The following is an 8,044-nucleotide window of genomic DNA, read 5'->3' as shown; positions in this document are numbered from 1 at the left end:
GTTGATGCCTCTTTTACCTCTTTTAGCTCCCCCGGTAATGATTTATTCTTCTTCGTTTTCAATTGCAAGAACATTCCATGAACATTTCCTTTTATTGAGAGAAATTTGATAGGTAATCCGTCAACATATTTGGTATGCAATCAGCTCATATTGGAAGTGAGTTAGTTTATTGAATTACTCACATTCAGCTGAGTTCCACTATTAACTTTGTTGAATCTCCAAGGATGATTCATTTCCTTAACTCCATTGATATCGAGGCTACTCGAATAATCTCCAGCGAGTTATGGTACCACAAAAAATTGATTCTGGTTGAACATGTACTCTCACTGTGTCTGTTAAGACTCTAAACTTTAAATTGAATCCTTTATTTATGTTGATTAGCATCAATATCACTCTGATGCTTCATTTTACTATCGAGAAATAAACAATATAAGACATAGGCATTTGTGATATGAAGCAAATGAAAATAGGGGGAAAATCGAATTAATACTATCGAGAATGTTTTTTTGCAACAAACAAACCGACAATTATGTAATCCTAATTTCAATAATAAATGACTAAAAGGAACACATACTGTTTTGCCGCAAAATAATATCAAGAACATGTAAGGATGTGTTTAGCTGCAATACTTAATAAAACTTTAAGGGTGTTGATGTGGCGATAAGAAGGGGCCCGCCTGGTATGGGTCAACGGTCACGATGGAAGTTAAAGTCAAGACGATCAACGTGGTTCAACTGCGTCACCAGAGCAAGAGGGGAATACACAGGCCGATCGGAGGAACCGATGTCCGGTCGGCCATCTGGAGGAAACAACGTCTGATCTGCCCGATCGACAGGAGAGCCGGCCGAGCGGGTCATCCGTCCGGCTTAGGGTACGTCATTGACAGTAAATAATGAACCGATATAATAAAAGAGGAAAATACTGAGATATTTAATAAGGGGAAAAGAAAGCAAAGGAGAACACTCCATCTATCATTAAATGCAAAGAAACTAAGACAAAGATGCCTTCTGTCGGTAATTTAATATCATTAAATAGGGGGAGATGGAAAGTCACCAAGAAAGGTATAAAAGAGTATGCTAGGTATGAAAAAAAAGGCAAGATTCATCTCTATCCCTATTATTTTCGATTCCTCTTCTTCTATTTCTAACTTGAGCATCGGAGGACCAACACCAGAGACTCCTTCCCTGGTTTGATTTGTTTTGCAGATAGGAGCGAGGTCTTCATTCAGTCAGCGGAACCACCACATCCCCAGCTTTCCAGCTTCACGCCTTCGAACATGATCATTTTGGTGCCGTTTGTGGGAACGCAGCCTGCATTCGAACAAGAAGATGGAAGATGCTAGACGACTCACAACAGTAACACTAACACAAGAGGATCTTGACATACTAATACAGGCTCGAGTGATGAAGATATTGCTGGTTGCTACTCGGAAAACCTATAGGTTCCACTGTACAAAATTTTGTACAAAGGTCTGAACCTTTTCCTAGCTACCATGTGTTCTTTTAAATTAAATTTTGGATCGCCTGCGGAACTTAACACGTTTGATCCAAAACTTAATCTATTTGTTCTTTTAGGTTTTGACTTGGATCTCCTGCGGAACTTAACACGTTCGACCCAAGTCTCCTTAAGTTATTAATTCCATTAAATATTAATTTCCATAATTGGTTCCCAGTACTGACGTGGCGAGGCACATGACCTTCTTGGATATGGGAGCAACCACCACCGACTAGACAAAACCTTTTATAGAAATCTAATATTTAATTTCCTAAAATAACTTTAGGTTAACCGAAGAGAACAATCAAATCACAAGGAAAAGAAAAAACAAAAGAACACAACATCGAAAAACATATTCGAAATTCTAGAACGTAAGCCTCTTGTATTTGGTATTATTTCCATAAATAACTAGTATGATGCGGAAAGAAAAATTACTAGTTATACCTTGTAGAAAAACCTCTTGATCTTCTACCGTATTCCTCTTCTAACATCGGACGTTGTGTGGGCAACGATCTTCCGAGATGAGAAACCACCAACCACCTTCTTCTCCTCCAAGCTAGGTTCGGCCAATAAAGAAGCTTTACCAAGGAAGAAAATCAAAACACCAACCAAGCTCCAAGAGATGCTAGCTTCCTCTCCTTCTTCTTCTTCTTCTCCAAGTAGTATCCGGCCACCACAAGAGTTCCAAGGAAAGAGAGGGGTTCGGCCACCACAAGAGGAAGAGAGGGAAAAGGATGGCCGGCCACACCAAGGAACAAAAGAGGGAGAGAAAATAATAGAGGTTGTTTCTCATGAAGGCACCCCTACCCCTTCTTTTATATTCCTTGGCCTAAGCAAATTAGGAAATTTAATTATAATAAAATTTCCTTAATTTTCTTGACATGATTTAATTGAGAAAAATAAAATAAAATTTCTCAAATCAAACTCCAATGGCCGGCCACATCAATGAAGGAAAAAATTAGACAAGTTTTAATCAACAATTAAAACTTCCTAATTTGTTTCCGGAAATTTTAAAAAATAAAATTTCTCTTTAAAAATCTCTTCATGGTTGATAAAAGGAAATTTCTATAATTTTAATTTTATCAACATGTGGATAATTTTAAAGAGAAAATAAAATATCTCACCAATCTACAAATTAGGAAAGAGATCTAATCTCTTTCTTTAATCTTTTGTAGATCTTTTACAAGAGAGATATTTTAATTTTAATTCTCTTTAATAAATTATTTCTTCCACATAATAAAAATTAAAATTAAAATCCCTTTTTAATTTAATTTGGCCGGCCCCCACTAGCTTGGGTTCAAGCTAGGGCCGGCCACCCAATTTTATACCTAGGCCGGCCCTAGCTTGGTTCCCAAGCTAGCTTGGCCGGCCCCCATTTGGTGGGTATAGAAGGTGGGTATAGGTGGGTATAGTACTCTATAAATAAGAGGCTACGATAGGGACCGAGAGGAGGAATTGGTTTTGGTCTCCCGATAAAATTAAGCATCCCGTGTTCGTCCCGAACACACAACTTAATTTTATCAATAATAATTCATTCCACTAGAGAACTATTATTGAACTACCGCACCAATCCCAAATTACATTTTTGGGCTCCTTCTTATTATGAGTGTGTTAGTCTCCCTTTGTTCAAGATATCGAATGTCCACTAATTAAGTGAGTTACTGACAACTCATTTAATTAATATCTTAGTCCAAGAGTAGTACCACTCAACCTTATCATCATGTCGGACTAAGTCCACCTGCAGGGTTTAACATGACAATCCTTATGAGCTCCTCTTGAGGACATTATCAACCTAGTATCTCTAGGACACAGCTTCCTTCTATAATCAACAACACACACTATAAGTGATACCATTTCCCAATTTATCGGGCTTATTGATTCATCGAACTAAATCTCACCCATTGATAAATTAAAGAAATAAATATCAAATATATATGCTTGTTATTATATTAGGATTAAGAGTACACACTTCCATAATAACCGAGGTCTTTGTTCCTTTATAAAGTCAGTATAAAACAAACGACCTCAAATGGTCCTACTCAATACACTCTGAGTGTACTAGTGTAATTATATAGTCAAGATAAACTAATACCTAATTACACTACGACCTTCTAATGGTTTGTTCCTTTCCATTTTGGTCGTGAGCTACTGTTTATAATTTATAAGGTACTGATAACATCATCTTCTGCATGTGACACCACATACTATGTTATCTACAATATAAATTAAATGAACAACTACAAAATGTAGACAATTTGATCAAATGTGATTCTTTATTCATAATGAATGTTTACAAAGCTTAGGCTTTCAGTATACACTCCAACAGATATTGGAGCAACAACAACAATAGGCGTAGGTCGATCGCCAAGCGCAAGAGCTTGCAACCTCCGCGGTAGGTCGCCGGGCTGAGCAAGGGGACCGAACGGAACAACTTTCCATTCGGGACCCGAACAAGAGGCCGATCGGCACGGCACCTATGGGGAAGCACCTCATGCGCCAGTCCCCTTACATCGAGCACTGTTATGGACTCCAGCAAAAGAGAGGGCCCGAGCGGACAAAGATCGGGGATCTTCCTCAGATGAGGAACTCGCTCGAGACACAAGGAAAAGGAAGGCACCCAGAGAGGATAATTCTCCCGAGCGGGTCAATCAACAGCTTTCGGAGGGGATTCTAAATGACCTTCTGTCGAAATATTATACGCCACTGACGATCGGGGAATATAATGGAGTGGCCGACCCCGATGACCACTTAGCCAAGTTTGATAATGCGGCCATACTTCACCAGTACACGGATGGGGTAAAATGTCGAGTCTTCCTCACCACATTATCTAGATCAGCGCAACGCTAGTTCAAGCGGTTGCCGAGCAACTCGATCCACAGCTTCAAGGACTTCCGAACGACCTTCCTGCTAGACTCAACCCCGGGTCGGGTCTGGCCCGGACCCGGCCCGGGCTCGTAATCGGGTCAACGGGCCGGTTTCCCGTTGACCCGGTTCACCGGGTCGAACCGAAACCGACCCGGCAAGTTGTTGGTCCGGTTCTGGTTCATTGGCTGTAAAAACCGGCAAATCGCCGGTTAATCGGTGGGTTGAACCGGCGGTTCAGCCGCAAAAGAATTATTATTTTTTTGAACGGCTTGAACCGGCGGTTCATAGCCGTTGGAACCGCCGGTTAACCGGTGGTTTGTAGTCGTTGGGAGGATTTTTTGGGTATTTTTTTTCAACGGTTAGGATCATTTGACCGTTTTTTGATCAATGGCTATGCTTTAGTGTCCGTTACTATCAAAACTCTATAAATAGATAGCTCATTTCATCATTTTTCACACACATCTTCTCTACTCTTAATCTCATTGTCGTATTCTCTAATCTCTACACGCTTTCGTTTCCAATTTTCGATTACAATGGAAGGAGGCCGCAGAGGTGCATCATCTCGATCTCGGAAGGGAAAGCAAATAATGAATCCGCGGGAGGAGGACCCCAACATTCAATCCACCGATGATGAGATCGAGCATCTTCCGAATCCGACACCCGAAACACAAGGAAGTACCGATGCAATTACTTCTAAGGTTCGGGAACTTCCTCCTCTAAAGTCTTCTATTTTCACTAAACATTTTGAGAAGGTCACTCTTCCGTCAGAAGAAATGCGTGCAAAATGTAAGCACTACAATGCTTCCTACAAATTCCAAGTCGGTGGCGGCTATGGGTCGTTGAAACGACATGTAGAAACGAAGCACCCGACGGAATATGGACTCGACCGTTCTCAAACACAATTATCAAGATTTTCTTCAACTAGCGATAATACCGATTTCGGTTTAGTTTTATATTCGGATAATAAATTAAGAGAATCATTAACTAAATTTATTTCCGTAGAACATCTTTCTTTTAGTTTTGGATTTAAATGCACATTTGAAGATTTTTGTAAAGAATCTCTTAATCCATGTGTTAAACGTGTTCCTAGGACTACACTTACTCGTATAATTAAAAAATTAGTAAAACAAGGAAAAAAGAATTTAATTGATGAATTTAGTAAATTAGATAATAAAGTTTCTTTATGTTCCGATATTTGGAGTGATCATTGGCAAACACATACGTATATGGGTGTGACTTGTCATTGGATCGATAACTCTTGGAACATCCAAAAAAGATTATTAGCTTATAGAGTTTTTGATGAATCACATAATGCTCATAATATCGCACAATTATTATGTTTAATTTTAGAAGAATATGGTTTAACTCATAAAATATTTTCAATATCATTAGATAATGCTAGTTCCAATACCGCTTGTATAGATGATCTAAAATTTATTTGTCAACCTATTATTGGCGGTTTATTTTTTCATATTCGTTGTGTATGACATGTTTTAAATTTATGTGTTCAAGATGGTTTAAAAATTTTAGAAAGTTATTAAACCAATTAGAATTGCAATTTCTTATTTATGGTCTCATCCATCTATAATGAAACAATGGGGTAGGTTTTGTAAAATTAATGGAATGAGCCCTAAAAAATTTCCACGTGATGTACCAACACGTTGGAATTCAACATACCAATTATTACAAGATTCATTTCAATATAAAGAATTATTATGTTCATTTTTTGCACAAAATACTAATACTAATATATATTTATTTTCACAACAATGAAATATTTGTAGTAGTATTTGTGAAATTTTAAAAGTATTTAATGATGCAACTGAACAACTTTCCGGTATTTATTACCCCACTGCTCAATTAATTTTAGAAAATTTTTCTAATATAGTATTAGTTTTAAATGAAAATATTAATAATGAATCTTTATCTTCTTGCATCTTAGCTATGAAAACTAAATGGGAAAAATATTTTTATTTGATTTCTGAAATTTATTTAATTGCATTCGCTTTAGATCCTAGATTTAAATTAGAAGTTTTACAAGAAATGTTAACTTTATATTATGACCCTTTAATTCCAATTAAAGATTCTTCTTTCCCTGATCTAGTTAATATTATATATAATGTTAGAATTTATGTATATGATATTTATAATCAATATTATGCAAAATATGGAACACAAACTAATATTTCTGAAATACAACAAACTACTAGTAGTAATTTAAAACTTACAAAAGCACAACTCTTATTAAAAGAATGGACAAAACGTCCACGAGGATCCTCAAGTTCCACACAGGAACTTGAGAATTATTTTACGACTTCTTTTGATTTTAATAAAGCAGATAGCAAAAATTTCGATATCTTAAAGTGGTGGTCACAGAAGGCTCAAAGCTTTCCCGTCCTCTCCGTGATCGCTAAAGAAATATTAGCTTGTCCAGTGTCAACTGTTGCTGTGGAGCAGGCATTCAGTGCCGGCGGCAACATATTAGATGAACGACGATTAACTTTATCTCCCGACTCATTAGAAGCCCAAGCATTACTGGGCGATTGGACCAGAGCGGAGAAAAGAATCCAAGGGATGCAACTTTCAGATGACGAAGTTGAAGATTTTGATACTGAAGGAACAAATACAACAGGAACAGAAAATGGAAGTGGGTGAAAATGTAAAAGGATAAAAATGTAAAAGAACTACGTGGGCTTTGATTCCCCTAAGGGGATACGTAGGCAACTTAAATAAGTGCAAGCCCTTTTTTCCAATAAATTTTAATTTCTAATTTGTAATTTGTAATATTTAATTTGTAATATTTAATTTTTAATTTTTTAACATAATAATCTTGAACCATGGTGAAATGTTACGAACCATGAACCGACGGTTCCGAACCGTGAACCATAACCATCTTGAGCGGTTAAGGTTAAGGGTCGACCTGTCTGGAACCGTCGAACCGGCGGTTCTGAACAGTCGAACCATCAGTTCCGAACCGTGGTCAGGTCTACTTCCTGCACCACTTTGCTAGTAGTCACCGCCATCAGAAGACGAGTGTAAATCCCTGAGAAGCATTAAGAGTCTATATTCAGCGCTTCAATCAGGTGGCGATAGACATCCCAGCAGTCTCCTCAGACGTGTTGGTGAATACCTTCACCCAAGGGTTCACCAAAGGAGAGTTCTTCTGGTTGCTCATTTCGAGGATGCCAAGGGAGTTTGGCTACCTTCAAAATAAGGATAATGAATATATCAACGTGGAAGAAGCCCAAGCGGCAAGGAAGAAGGAGACGCATGCCGAACCTGCAAGAGTATCTGAACGGCGGCAGCCGAGCAGCCATCAACCTCCCAAGGGGCCTTGATCAGGAGGAGCCCTACCACACGAGCTTAGGACACATGTCGTACAGCATGTGGCGACCGCTCGTCCAAAGGATACAAAAGGCAAGGTGTGGACGCCGATGTTCTTCTCCTTCTACTAGTCGACGACGCACAACACCCGGGACTGTTATAACCTGACAGCCAGCAGGCCAACCCCTCAGGGATATCACTGTCAATCACCGTTACCTGATCGGCGACAAAGGCACCGATCAATTGTCCGAAGGGAGGGAGAAAGGACAACGCCCGAATCATGCCACCATTGGCCTCAGCGTGGGAGCAATCCAAGTCCCGCCCGATGCTTCGCGGAGCAGAACGAACCATTGTCACAGGA

Source organism: Zingiber officinale, chromosome 2B (genome assembly GCF_018446385.1).
Source record: "Zingiber officinale cultivar Zhangliang chromosome 2B, Zo_v1.1, whole genome shotgun sequence".
NCBI lineage: Eukaryota > Viridiplantae > Streptophyta > Magnoliopsida > Zingiberales > Zingiberaceae > Zingiber > Zingiber officinale.
Note: the sequence above shows the minus strand (reverse complement) of the source record.